The 15,005-nt window shown below is 47.9% G+C and overlaps 1 non-coding gene across 1 annotated transcript; it reads right to left on the bottom strand.

The window, feature by feature from the left end:
• Positions 1 to 11,719: 11,719 nt before the first annotated feature.
• LOC134986067 (U1 spliceosomal RNA) lies at positions 11,720 to 11,885 on the bottom strand. Its single transcript, XR_010192096.1, has one exon. It is a non-coding gene; the product is annotated as a U1 spliceosomal RNA (small nuclear RNA).
• Between the last annotated feature and the right edge of the window lie 3,120 nt (positions 11,886 to 15,005).

The following is a 15,005-nucleotide window of genomic DNA, read 5'->3' as shown; positions in this document are numbered from 1 at the left end:
ACCAGCCAGTCAGCTCCTAACTGTCATTTTTCAAACCCAGCCTGTGACATGGCAATTAGGAGCTGATTGGCTGGTACTTTATCACCATGCAAATTATCATTCCACCAGGTTTAATAAATCGGCCGCTTATTCATTTATGTACTAGTAGTTAGAAGTAGAAGAACTCTAACAGAAACCACTAAGCTCATCTACAGCCACACCACACTGTATATGCCCAATATCACCTGATCTTAGGCCTGGTTTGTTCTTGGATGTGAGACCACGTGGGAATACCAGGTGCTGTAGGTAGTTTTATACTACCAACACCGTTCTCTTGATGCATTCTATTTTGAAACTTATTCATTGATGTAGAAGTTAAAAACAGCAAAAATCATCTACAGCCGCATCACACTGGATATGTCCAATCTCATCTGATGTTGGAAGCTAAGCAGTGTTGTGCCTGGTTAGTTTTTGGATTTCAGGTCCTGCCTTCTGGTTTGGCCACGGCACCTCGGAAATTCACCAAGGTCATGGCCGTGATGACGACCCTTCACCATCAGTGGACCAGGGAGGAATCTCTCCTCCCGATAAACATTCTGGAATTGCGGGCAGTGTTCAATTCATTGATACTGGCCCTGCCTCTAGTACAGAACAGGCCTGTTCAAGTACAATCGGACAACGCCACCACGGTAGTGTACACAAATCATCAAGTCGGCACTCGAAACTGCATGGCAAAGCTGGAAGTATAAAAAAATCCTCAGTTGGGTAGAACGTCATCTGCCAGCAATATCGGCAGTGTTCATTCCCGGAGTCCTCAACTGGGAAGCGGATTTCCTCAGTCGTCAGGACGTTCACGCTGGAGAGTGGAGAGGCTGCAGCAGAAATATCTGCACTGGTGTCAGTAGGTGACTGAGGCAGGGATGACTGGGAGATAGTGGGTGACTGAAGCATGTATGAGTGGGATATAGTGGGTGACTGAAGCCGGGATGACTGGGAGATAGTGGGTGACTGATGCAGGGGTGACAGTGATAGTGGGTGACTTAGGCAGGGGTGACAGGGAGATAGTGGGTTACTGAGGGAGGGGTGATAGGAAGGGGTTGGGTAAGTATGGGAAGAAAGTGGGTGACAGGGATAATAAATGAATAAGGCAGGGATGATAGGGAGATAGTGGATGACTGTGGCAGGGGTGACAGGGACAGTAAGAGACTGAGGCAGGGTTGACAGGGATAGTGGGTGACTGAAGCAGGGGTGATAGAGTGACAGTGGGTGACTGAGGCAGGGGTGACAGGGATAGTGGGTGACTGAGGCAGGGGTCGCAGGTATAGTGGTTGACTGAGGCAGCGGTGACTGGGAGATAGTGGGTAACTGAGGCAGGGGTGACAGGGAAAGTGTGTGACTCAGGCAGGGGTGATAGTGAGATAGTGGGCAGCATATCTCTGCCTCACTGCAGCAGCACATTCCTGCTTCACTGACAGCAGCACATCCCTGCAACGTTGACAGCAACACATCCCTGCAACATTGACGGCAGCACATCCCTGCCTCATTGACGGCAGCACATCCCTGCCTCACTTATAGCAGCACATCCCTGCCTCGCTGACAGCAGCACATCACTGCCTCGCTGACAGCAGCACATCACTGCTTCACTGACAGCAGCACATCACTGCTTCACTGACAGCAGAACATCCCTGCCTCACTGGCAGCAGCACATCCCTGCTTTACTGACAGCTGTATATAGGGCCTAATTAAGACCTGATCCCTGCTGTGCATATTCACACAACAGGAGATCAGGTCTGAAGTGCGTGTGTGCTGGTGCCACAGTGCACCGGCACATGCCAGAGATGCGATCAGCATCTCTGCCCAGTGAGCGCCTCTGCCTGATTGACAGGTAGAGGCGGTCACTGGGCAGGAGGAGTCGGGCCAGCGGCGTTGTGCCGCCATTTTGGGGGCACAGTCAGGACAACGCAGACATGACCGGACCGTATGGGGGCGGGGCCGTGACGGCTGTGTGACCCGGACAGCAACGGGCCTTATTTACTAAAATCTCAGATAAATTTTATGGCATTTATGTGCAGTCTAGTTTGCACAGTTGATAGAGTGTTGATCTTGCACTATCAATGTAAGCCTCACATAGGTTTGATACACATGTAAGTTTGTTTTTATTTTACTACATTGTGGTTTGTGGCTCTATACCATGTAATGCATGTCTTTTAACAGTAGTCAAGTCTTCCAATGTGCTTGTTAGTGAAACCCAATACATAGCTTTATTTTATTTTGTTTCTTCAAATATTACATAGTAACATAGTAACATAGTATCTGAGGTTGAAAAAAGACAATTGTCCATCGAGTTCAACCTATTTGTGGTGTCCTATGCATGATGATTTTACTAAAATTCTGACTGATGCTGCTGTCAGCCATTGCATTTTATCCCTATTTATAGTAACTATAATGCATGACTATGCACCATACCCCTGGATATCCTTATCCAATAGGAATTTATCTAACCCATTCTTAAAGGTGTTGACAGATTCCGCCATTACAACTCCCTCGGGCAGGGAATTCCAAACACGTATTGTCCTTACCGTGAAAAAGCCTTTACGCTGTATTGTGCGGAATCTACTCTCCTCTAACCTGAGCGAGTGTCCACGAGTCCTCTGTGTTGATCTAACCAGAAACAGGTCCCGCGCAAGCTCTGTGTATTGTCCCCTTATATAATTGTAGATGTTGATCATATCCCCTCTTAGTCTCCGCTTTTCCAATGTAAACATGCCTAGTCTTTCAAGCCTTTCCTTGTATTCCATCATCTCCATGCCCTTAATTAGTTTTGTCGCCCTTCTCTGTACCTTTTCAAGCTCCAGGATATCCTTTTTGTAGTACTGTGCCCAGAACTGTACACAGTATTCAAGGTGTGGCCTCACTAGTGAATTATATAACGGGAGTATAATACTCTCGTCCCTAGCATCAATACCCCGTTTTATGCATGCTAATATCTTATTAGCCTTCTTTGCTGCAGTCCTACTTTGGGTACTACTGCTTAGCTTGCTATCTATGAGGACACCTAAGTCCTTTTCCAGTACAGAATCCCCTAATTTTACCCCATTTAGTAGGTAGGCATATGTCTTATAACTTTTTTTTTCAATATATAAACATTTTTATTATAAGATTTTCAATGACACAAGTACATCCAAGTTGCAGATTATGGATTGTGAAGGACAAATCAACCATATAAACAATTTAAGCAATTTAAATTGCATGCAGGTAGTAGAATATCAAACTCCTTGGATGAAAGTTGGTCGTAATAAACTAGGATAGAAAAGAATAAAGTAGAAAATAAGATTTTAAACCTACCGGTAAATCTTTTTCTCGTAGTCCGTAGAGGATGCTGGGGACTCCGTAAGGACCATGGGGATAGACGGGCTCCGCAGGAGATATGGGCACTTTAAGAAAGACTTTAGTTCTGGGTGTGCACTGGCTCCTCCCTCTATGCCCCTCTATTCCACAGTTAGAGAAACTGTGCCCAGAGGAGACTGACAGTATGAGGAAAGGATTTTGTTAATCCAGGGCAAGATTCATACCAGCCACACCAATCACACCGTATAACTTGTGATAAACTACCCAGTTATGAGTACGAAAAAACAACATACTGTAGCATCAGTGCAGGACCGATGCAACTCTAACATAACCCTTATTGAAGCAATAACTATATACAAGTATTGCAGAAGTAGTCCGCACTTGGGACGGTCGCCCAGCATCCTCTACGGACTACGAGAAAAAGATTTACCGGTAGGTTTAAAATCTTATTTTCTCTAACGTCCTAGAGGATGCTGGGGACTCCGTAAGGACCATGGGGATTATACCAAAGCTCCAAAACGGGCGGGAGAGTGCGGATGACTCTGCAGCACCGATTGAGCAAACATGAGTTCCTCCTCAGCCAGGGTATCAAACTTATAGTATTTTGAAAAGGTGTTTGAACCTGACCAAGTAGCAGCTCGACACAGCTGTAGTGCCGAGACCCCTCGGGCAGCCGCCCAAGAAGAGCCCACTTTCCTCGTGGAATGGGCCTAGACCGATTTCGGTAACTGCAATCCAGCCATAGAATGCGCTTGCTGAATCGTGTTACAAATCCAGCGAGCAATAGCCTGCTTTGAAGCAGGGGCACCAATCTTGTTGGTTGCATACAGGACAAACAGCGCTTCAGTTTTCCTGACTCTAGCCGTCCTGGCCACGTAAATTTTCAAAGCCCTGACCACATCAAGTAACTCGGAATCCTCCAAGTCACGCGTAGCCAAAGGCACCACAATAGGTTGGTTCATATGAAAAGATGAGACCACTTTTGGTAGGAATTGAGGACGGGTCCGCAATTCCGCTATATCCACATGGTACACCAAATATTGGCTTTTATGTGACAAAGCCGCTAATTCCGACACTCGCCTAGCCGAAGCCAAGGCTAATAACATGACCACCTTCCATGTGAGATATTTTAACTCCACCGTTTTAAGTGGTTCAAACCAGTGTGATTTTAGAAAACTTAACACCACGTTAAGGTCCCAAGGTGCCACCGGAGGCACAAAAGGAGGCTGAATATGCAGCACTCCTTTTACAAAAGTCTAAAGTCTGAACTTCTGGAAGAGAAACCAATTCTTTTTGAAAGAAAATGGATAAGGCCGAAATCCGGACCTTAATAGAGCCTAATTTTAGGCCCAAATTCACTCCAGTTTGTAGGAAGTGAAGGAAACGGCCCAGATGGAATTCTTCCGTAGGAGCATTCCTGGCCTCACACCAAGAAACATAATTTCGCCATATACGGTGTAATGTTTTGACGTTACATCCTTCCTAGCCTTTATCAGCGTAGGGATGACCTCAACCGGAATGCCTTTCACTGCTAGGATCCGGCATTCAACTGCCATGCCATCAAACACAGCCGCGGTAAGTCTTGGAACAGACAGGGCCCCTGATGCAACAGGTCCTGTCTTAGAGGAAGAGGCCACGGATCTTCTGTGAGCATTTCCTGCAGATCCGGATACCAGGTCCTCCGTGGCCAATCTGGAACAATGAGGATTGTTCTCACTCCTCTTTGTCTTATTATCCTTAACACCTTGGGTATGAGAGGAAGAGGAGGAAATACATAGACCGGCCGGAACACCCACGGTGTCACTAGGGTGTCTACAGCTACTGCCTGAGGGTCTCTTGACCTTGCGCAATACCTCTGTAGCTTTTTGTTGAGCCGGGACGCCATCATGTCTATCTGTGGCAGTTCCCACCGACTTGTAATCTGTGCAAAGACTTCCTGATGAAGTCCCCACTCTCCCGGATGTAGGTCGTGTCTGCTGAGGAAGTCTGCTTCCCAGTTGTCCACTCCCAGAATGAACACTGCTGACAGTGCGCTTGCGTGATTCTCCACCAAGCGAAGAATTCTGGTGGCTTGTGCCATCGCCACTCTGCTCCTTGTGCCGCCTTGGCGGTTTACATGAGCCACTGCGGTGACGTTGTCTGACTGGATCAGAACCGGTTGGTCGCGAAGTAAGGTCTCCGCTTGACGTAGGGCATTGTATATGGCCCCTAGTTTCAGGATGCTGATGTGAAGACAAGTCTCTTGACTTGACCAAAGACCTTGGATATTTCTTCCCTGTGTGACTGCTCCCCAACCTTGGAGGCTTGCCTCTGTGGTCACCAGGATCCAGTCCTGAATGCCGAATCTGCGTCACTCGAGAAGGTGAGCACTCTGCAGCCACCACAGGAGTGATACCCTGACCCTGGGGGACAGGGTGATCAACCAATGCATCTGCAAATGTGACCCAGACCACTTGTCCAGTAGGTCCCATTGGAAAGTCCTCGCATGGAACCTGCCGAATGGAATGGCTTCGTATGATGCCACCATCTTTCCCAGGACTCGAGTGCAGTGATGCACTGACACAAGTTTTGGTTTCAATAGGTTCCTGACAAGAGTCATGAGTTCCTGGGCCTTTCCTATCGGGAGATAAACTCTCTTCTGGTCTGTGTCCAGAATCATGCCCAAGAAAGACAGACGAGTCGTAGAAACCAACTGCGACTTTGGGATATTGAAAATCCAGCCGTGTTGCTGTAAAACTTTCAGTGAAAGTGATACGCTGTTCAGCAACAGCTCTCTTGATCTCGCTTTTATGAGATCGCTCAAGTACGGGATAATTGTGACACCTTGCTTACGCAGGAGAACCATCATTTCCGCCATTACCTTGGTGAAAATTCTCTGGGCCGTGGAGAGACCAAACAGCAACGTCTGAAATTGGCAATGACAGTCCTGTACCGCAAATCTGAGGTACGCCTGATGAGATGGATAAATGGGGACATGAAGGTATGCATCCTGTACACAAATGCGGACAACAGGTGTCAAGCCGTGTGTTGCCTTTGTCAAGCTGTAATAAGTAGGGGTAAGGACGTTAACCACCTCAGAACATCCTCCCTTATACGTCACCTGCAGCGCATTAATCATAAGTCAGTGACAAGTTCAAAAACTTTGGATGACAGCGGAAGCAGTCCACTGACCACTAAATCCCTTCCTCTTGTAACCAAGCTCCTGCAAACCACACCACCAACTCCCTCAGTGTCAATTTCCTCCTTAGACAGGAAAGCCAATAGTCCTGCAGGCCATGTCACTGGCAAGTCTGATGAGTCCTCTCCTGCCTGGGATTCCTCCGATGCATCCTTGAGTGTAACGCCTACTGCTGCTGGCGCTGCTGTTGTTGCTGCTGGGAGTCGATCGTCATCCCAGAGGGGAAGTCGGAAGACCACTTGTACTACTTCCAGTAGGCAATTGACTGTCCAACAGTCCTTTGCGAGGAAGATGAAATATCACAGCAGTCATCCTGCTGCAAAGCGGATAACTCAGGTCTTGTCAGCCTGGGTGGTGAGAAACGTGGTTCCGGTATCCATCGTTAATTCAGAGGCAACTAGAGACTTGATTGAGGTACTGTGTCCCCGGTACCAAATGCCATCTAGGTTCCATTTCTCTAGGCAGGCGATACCGAAAATGTACACAGACCTCAGAAAAAGAGTCACCAGTGATCTAAAAAATGCAGTTGTACCCAAGGTCCACTAGTCCACATGTCCGTGGTTAAGTGGAGCAGGGCAGACTCAGGACTATATGACTGTGACAGCCCACTGGGTAGATGTATTGCCTCCCGCAGCAAGAACAGCAGCGGCGGCACCAGTAGCAGCATCTCGCAAATACCAACTCGTTCCTAGGCAGACTACGCTTTGTATCACCGCTTTCCATAAGAGGCATACAGCTGACAACCTCTTACGGAAACTGAGGAACATCATTGCAGAATGGCTTACCCCAATTGGACTCTCCTTGGGATTTGTGACATCGGACAATGCCACCAATATTGTGCGTGCATTACATCTGGGCAAATTCCAGCACGTCCCATGTTTTGCACATACATTGAATTTGGTGGTGCAGAATTATTTAAAAAAACGACAGGGGCGTGCAAGAGATGCTGTCGGTGGCCCGAAGAATTGCGGGCCACTTTCTGCCTTCAGCCACCGCGTGCCGAAGACTGGAGCACCACCAAACATTCCTGAACCTGCCCTGCCATCCTCTGAAGCAAGTGGTGGTAACGAGGTGGAATTCAACCCTCTATATGCTTCAGAGGATGGAGGAGCAGCAAAAGGCCATTCAAGCATGTACATCTACCCACGATATAGACAAAGGAGGGGGAATGCACCTGACTCAAGCGCAGTGGAGAATGATTTCAACGTTGTGTAAGGTTCTGCAACCCTTTGAACTTGCCACACGTGAAGTCAGTTCAGACACTGCCAGCCTGAGTCAGGTCATTCCCCTCAGGGGTGGATTGGGATGGAAAACCAGCCCGGGAAACTTATGGAAACAGCCCTAAACAGGGGTGTGATCTGAAGAGGGGTTGGGGTCTCTTGAGAGGGGGGGATACTTCCTCATAGGGCCTGATTGTGGCAGAATTGCTGTACTGCAGAGATGAAATAAAAGAATGAATGGGGACAATGCAATGTACTGAGTGCAGTGGGATGCATGTAATATGGGGGGTGGGCCGCATGACAACACACAAAACAGGCTCCACAGACATGCCAGCCTACCAGGAAACTTCCTGGTAATTCCTATGGCCAATCCGCCCCTGATTCCCCTCATCAGGCTTTTGCAGAAGAAGCTGGAGACATTGAAGGAGGAGCTAAAACAGAGCGATTCCGCTAGGCATGTGGGACTTGTGGATGGAGCCCTTAATTCGCTTAACCAGGATTCAATCTGTAGAAATCAGAGCAATACATTTTGGCCACCGTGCTCGATCCTAGATTTAAAACCTACATTGTATCTCTCTTTCCGGCAGACACAAGTCTGCAGAGGTTCAAAGACCTGCTGGTGAGAAAATTGTCAAGTCAAGCGGAACGTGACCCGTCAACAGCTCCTCCTTCACATTCTCCCGCAACTGGGGGTGCAAGGAAAAGGCTAAGAATTCCGAGCCCACCCGCTGGCGGTGATGCAGGGCAGTTTGGAGTGAGTGCTGACATCTGGTCCGGACTGAAGGACCTGGCAACGATTACTGACATGTCGTCTACTGTCACTACATATGATTCTGTCACCTTTGAAAGAATGGTGGAGGATTATATGAGTGACCGCATCCAGGTAGGCACGTCAGACAGTCCGTATGTATACTGGCAGGAAAAAGAGGCAATTTGGAGGCCCTTGCACAAACTGGCTTTATTCTACCTAAGTTGCCCTCCCTCCAGTGTGTACTCCAAAAGAGTGTTTAGTGCAGCCGCTCACCTTGTCAGCAATCGGCGTACGAGGTTACTTCCAGAAAATGTGGAGAAGATGATGATCATCAAAATGAATTATAATCAATTCCTCCGTGGAGACATTTACCAGCAATTGCCTCCAGAAAGTACACAGGGATCTGAGATGGTGGATTCCAGTGGGGACGAATGAATAATATGTGAGGGGGGCGATGTACACAGTGAAAGGGGTGAGGAATCGGAGGATGATGAGGTGGACATCTTGCCTCTGTAGAGCCAGTTTGTGCAAGGAGAGATTGATTGCTTCTTTTTTGGTGGGGGCCCAAACCAACCAGTCATTTCAGTCAGCCGTGTGGCAGACCCTGTTGCTGAAATGATGGGTTCGTCAATGTTTTTCTTTTCAATCTAAGCCCCTGCAGTTTTCTGTAAGAATCTGCTTCGCTATGATGATCAACAAGTCACAAGGGCAAACACTCAGGGCTGGAGGCGTAGATCTTAGGACCAGCTGCTACAAGCATGGCAAAGGTGTCACTATCATTGGTGACACCCAGAGAGGCAGCGAGGGAGATTGTAATGCAGTGCGCGCAGATAAGCAGCGCAATGGTAAAAAGGAGGCATGGTCTCATAGGTAGGGGTGTGGCCTGTTTTCCTGAATCTCCATTTTGTTGCTCCGGGTATCCCGGGGGTTGAGTGCTGCACCCGGGGACTAGTGTGTGAGTGGTGCTGGCTCCTGCACAGTGACAGAAACTGGGTGTTGCACGTAATGTTACAGTGAAACACCCATATTCTGTCACTGAAGAGGAGCCGGCACTTTGGTGTCACCCCCCTTGGCGGGTGACACTCGGGTGTGGGCCGCAACCCCGTTGTGATGCCACTGACCCATGGGAAGCTTTACGTGGCTTACCCATGTGTTAGTAGCCCCAAGCATCTTTTGTGTTAGTCCCTGAAGAAAAACTTCAAATATTTACAAATACATTTTGTAATCAATGGGCCTAATTCAGTAAGGATTGCAAATTCTGCTAAGTAACAGAATTTGCAATCCTTTGGTTCGCATGCTGGGGCCACCCAGCATGCCGCCCCCCTTCTTGACCACGCTGAAATTGCAGTCTCAGTGCAGTTCAGCGTGTTCATAAAAAATGGGTTAGCCTCCTGTTGGTGCAGACTGTATGTGTGCGCAGGAAGCCGCCACCATTTTTGTGATCGCAGCTGCTGCATGTGAAGTCATGCAGCAGCTCTGACCACGCCTCCTGTTTCTCCGTTGCCGACCCCATTTTGTAGCCCTGCCCATGCACCGCTCCATCTCCGACTTGGAAATGGATTGTTGCTGACCCACCCCCCCCAGCACCAATTGACAGTCAGAAGCGATCGCATTATCTGCGGGGTGCCGCAGAAAATGCAGGCGCATGCGTATGCTCTTAGCAATTTTTGCAGTTGGATTGCTTATTGCGATTGCAATCCAACCTGAATCAGGCTCTATTACCTATCACAATGCACTGCGGGTAGTACAAAATGGGGTTAATATAAGAGAAAACCCCCCCAGAGCTGTGCTCCTTAACTGTCCCTGGTGGCTAGTGGAGCGGCTGCCCAGTAATCAGTGTCCACGCCAGTGCGCACATGGCCCACCCCCTACAGCCACGCTGGATCACGGTATAGTGTGGGCACAGAAGTCCCTTACCTCCCTTTCATCAGCGGCCTCGTGATCCCGGAGGGCGGTGTGTGTGTGACTGACCTTAGGAAGAAACCGGAGCCTCCGCTGCAGTGACCCAGCAACCAGGGCACGGGAGTATACTGCGCCGCTGGGACTGGTGGAGCTGCAGTAAAGATGTCTATTAGACCTAACCTGCTGCAGCCCTTGTAGATTCTTATAAAAAAAAGTTCTTCTTTTCTTGTCAAAATTAATAGCTAAGAATAGGCTGCCTGAGGCAGCCCCCTGTTAAGTGGCCTGCTACTGAAGGCACCAACTACAAACTGAGCTCCCTGTTCATGGAAGCGAGGTTATAGAGCAGGGGGCGCTGAGCATCTTGGGAACAGTCAAAAGCTTTGAGCCTGTTGGTGCCTCAGATCAAGATCCTACTCTACACCCCAATGTGAATCCTTGTGGAGTCCAGTGTACCCCACAGAAGAAATGAATGTGTCACACCAATTGGCAGCAACATTAGAATAGCTGCTGATGGGCACAATTGAGAAAGGAAGGGGGGAAAACATTTGAATCCAGCACATATATGTAATTTGAATATGTAATTTGTACCTTCCTACTTTAAAATGTAATGGATGACCCTCACCCTGTGAGAACTATCTTCATGATCAAGAGATCTCATACGCAAGAAAAGCATGTGTTGGGATAGGGCTGTGGAGGGCGGCTGCTCGAGCACACCCCCGTCAAGTTAAGGAGATTCAACTGAGGAAGCACAAGGGAACTCTTGTCTGGGGACAACAACTGCAGGGAGACCACATCTTTTCAGATGAAAATGAGAGGGCGGAAGGCTGCCTAATACTGAAGCACCCTCAAACATCAAACCATATGCAACAACTAGTACAAGCATTCCTGGGGAAAGGTCTGCAGCAGACGGATTTGCATACGGTGATGTCATCCAAGCAGTGGGCCAAAGTTGGCTGGAACCCTCATCTGCATATGAAAAGAGAAAAGGGGCGCTTGGATGACCCCTAGTTCGCATTGAACACCCCCCACCCTCCTTTGGTGTGGGGCTCATGTTGGCCATGCCCCAGCCCCTGAAGCATTCAAGCTGATTTCTTGCAGCAGCTGGGCACTGTAACAGCTCCAGAGCTGCTCTGTAAGGCAAATAAAAGGGTGTGGGCCCTGCAACACCACCTGTAGTTCGCATTGTGCGTTGGAAGGCACAAAGTAAGCAGACGGGAGAAGTCAGGATAGTGCGCAAGGGCATAGAAGGGAGGGGCTCAAGAAAAGAGAAGTGGAAACAGACAGCAAACTAGGCTGGAGAGAGACCTGAAACAATGAGATCTAAATTATACCAGAGCCAACCAGGGGAAAGCACAAATGCAGTCCCTCCTCCTACCACAAATTATGCAGTCGAGATTCCCACATTTGGGGAAATCACAGAGGTCAGCATACCCAGAATGCAATGAATGAACATCACCCTGGGAAAACAATCTTCATGACCATGGTATCACCTAAGCAAAATAAGTATGATTTGAGATAGGGCTGGGGAGGGCCGCTGCTCAGGCACACCTCCGTCAAGTAAAGGAGATTCAACTGAGGCAGCACAAGGGAACTCTCATCTGGGGACAACAACTGCAGGGAGAACACATTTTCAGACGAATGTGTGAGGGCAGAAGGCTGCCTAATACTGAAGCACCCCCCAAACAACAAACCAAATGCAACAACTAGTGCAAGCATTCCTGGGGGAAGGCCTGCAGCAGATGGATTCGCATATGGTGATGTCATCCAAGCAATGGGTATAGTTGGCTGCAACCCTCGTCTGCATATGAAAAGAGAAAATGGTCACGCAGGGCATGGCGGCCTTTGTGGGGTTGCGCTTGGATGACCCCTAGATCGCTTTATACACCCCCATCAGTGTGGGGCTCATGTTGGCCATGCCCCAGCCCCTGAAGCATTCAAGCTGATTTCTTGCAGCAGCTGGACCCAGTAACAGCTCCAGAGTTGCTCTACAAGACAAGTAAAAGGGTGTGAGCTATGCAGCACCACCTGTAGTTTGCATACACACATATATAGGACAGCATCTCTTATATGCCCCAGGGGCAATAAAATAGTATCCTTATCTAGGGTATCCGTCCATGCCGCTACAGCACTACACATACACACCCAGGCCGACGCAATTGCCGGTCTGAGTAAGGTACCTGAATGTGTATAAATGGACTTCAGGGTAATCTCCTGTTTGCGGTCAGCAGACTCTTTGAGGGTAGCCGTATCCTGGGACGGGAGGGCTAACTTCTTGGATAAGCGTGTTAATGCTTTGTCCACCCAAGGGGAGGATTCCCATCGTAACCTATCCGTTGATGGGAAAGGATACGCCATAAGAATCCTTTTGGAAATCTGCAGGAGATTCCCAAGCTTTTTCACATAACTCGTTCAGCTCGTGTGAGGGGAAAAGGTTACCTCAGGCTTCTTTCCCTTGTACATATGTACCCTCTTGTCAGGGATAGGGGGCTCCTCTGTGATGTGCAAAACATCTTTTATTGCCATAATCATATATCAAATGTATTTTGCCAATTTTGGCTGTAACTTTGCATCATCGTAATCGACACTGGGTCAGAATCCGTGTCGGTATCTGTGTCAACAATCTGGATAGTGGGCACTTATGAGACCCTGACAGTCCCTGCGACATAGGATCAGGCATGGGTTGAGACCCTGACTGTCCCAAAGCTTCAGCCTTGTCTAATCTTTTGTGCAATGAGTTTACACTAGCATTTAAAACATTCCACATATCCATCCAATCAGGTGTAGGCGGAGACACCACATTCATTTGCTCCCGCTCCTCTCTAATATAGCCTTCTTCCTCAGACATGTCGACACACGCGTACCGACACACCACACACACAGGGAATGCTTTTACTGAAGACATTTCCCCCACAAGGCCCTTTGGCAGAGCTGGCCCTAACCAATATGATGCCCTAGGCAAGATTTTGCCTGGTGCCCCCTAGCACCACCGCTGGTTCCGCCTCTGACCTTGCACCTCTTTCCCAGCACCATCAACCCTCACCCATAACAGTACTTATTTTGGTGTTTGTACCCCCTATATTTTAAACAGGAACAGTTCGCACATTTGGCGCACAGTCCAAAAAGGGGTGTGTTTTTGCTGGCAATGGGCATGTCCACACAATAGTACCCCCAATTAAAATTCCGCCACACAGTACTGCAATTTTATTCACATTTGATCACGCGATAGTGTCCATAATTCACATTACATCCCACAGTAGTATCACTTTACCGTATAAACGTTACTTCTCACAGTAGTGCTCCTTATTCACATTACATCACACTGAATTGCTCCTTATTTACATTACACCACACCCTATTGCTCTTTATTCACATTAGACGACACAGTAAATGCCCTTTCTATACGCAACGCTACATATTAGAGCACCTTATACACATAATGCCACACATTAGTAATGCATTTATACACATAATTCCACACAGTAATGCCCCTTACACATATGAGACACATCATTAATGCCCTTATAAACATAATGCGTCTTACACATTATGACAACCTTTATTAATGCCCTTTTACACATAATGGCCCTCATTCCGAGTTGTTAGCTCGCAAGCTGCTTTTAGCAGCATTGCACACGCTAAGCCGCCGCCTACTGGGAGTGAATCTTAGCTTATCAAAATTGCGAACGAAAGATTAGCAGAATTGCGAATAGACACTTCTTAGCAGTTTCTGAGTAGCTCCAGACTTACTCGACAACTGCGATCAGTTCAGTCAGTTTCGTTCCTGGTTTGACGTCACAAACACACCCAGCGTTCGCCCAGACACTCCCCCGTTTCTTCAGACACTCCCGCGTTTTACCCAGAAACGGCAGCGTTTTTTCACACACACCCATAAAACGGCCAGTTTCCGCCCAGAAACACCCACTTCCTGTCAATCACACTACGATCAGCAGAACAAAGAAAAAACCTCGTAATGCCGTGAGTAAAATACCTAACTGCATAGCAAATTTACTTTGCGCAGTCGCAGAGCGAACATTGCGCATGCGCAATTAGCGGAAAATCGCTGCGATGCGAAGAAAATTACAGAGCGAACAACTCGGAATGACCACCCTTGCGCATGCGCAATTAGCGGAAAATCGCTGCGATGCGAAGAAAATTACAGAGCGAACAACTCGGAATGACCACCAATGTCCCTTACACATATGCCGCACATTATTAATGCCCTTATACACATAATGACACACATAGTGCCCCTTACACATATGTTGCACATTATTAATGCATTTTTACATGACACACATAATGCTCCTTACTCATATTCCGAACACTACTGCACAATCAACCCACTCACATGCACACAGCACTCACACTGCCACTAACACTGTGACCTCTGCCTCTGCTTGGGTACAGATGTGTCCTCATAAATCTTGCCTCAATGCTAACGTTGGGGCACCTTTTTTTTATTAAAATGCATCTTATTTGCATTGCTATGTTGTTAGGATGCACACGCAGCTTCTGCTGATTAAAATGATATGCAGCACGACTATATACTGTGTGAGACTGTGGCTGTATCTGCATATGAAATGCTACACACAGAATATAGGCATGCCGCATATCATTTTAATCAGCA

The sequence above is a fragment of the Pseudophryne corroboree genome, assembly GCF_028390025.1.
Source record: "Pseudophryne corroboree isolate aPseCor3 chromosome 7 unlocalized genomic scaffold, aPseCor3.hap2 SUPER_7_unloc_2, whole genome shotgun sequence".
Lineage (NCBI taxonomy): Eukaryota > Metazoa > Chordata > Amphibia > Anura > Myobatrachidae > Pseudophryne > Pseudophryne corroboree.
This window is presented reverse-complemented; position numbering and strand designations above follow the sequence as displayed.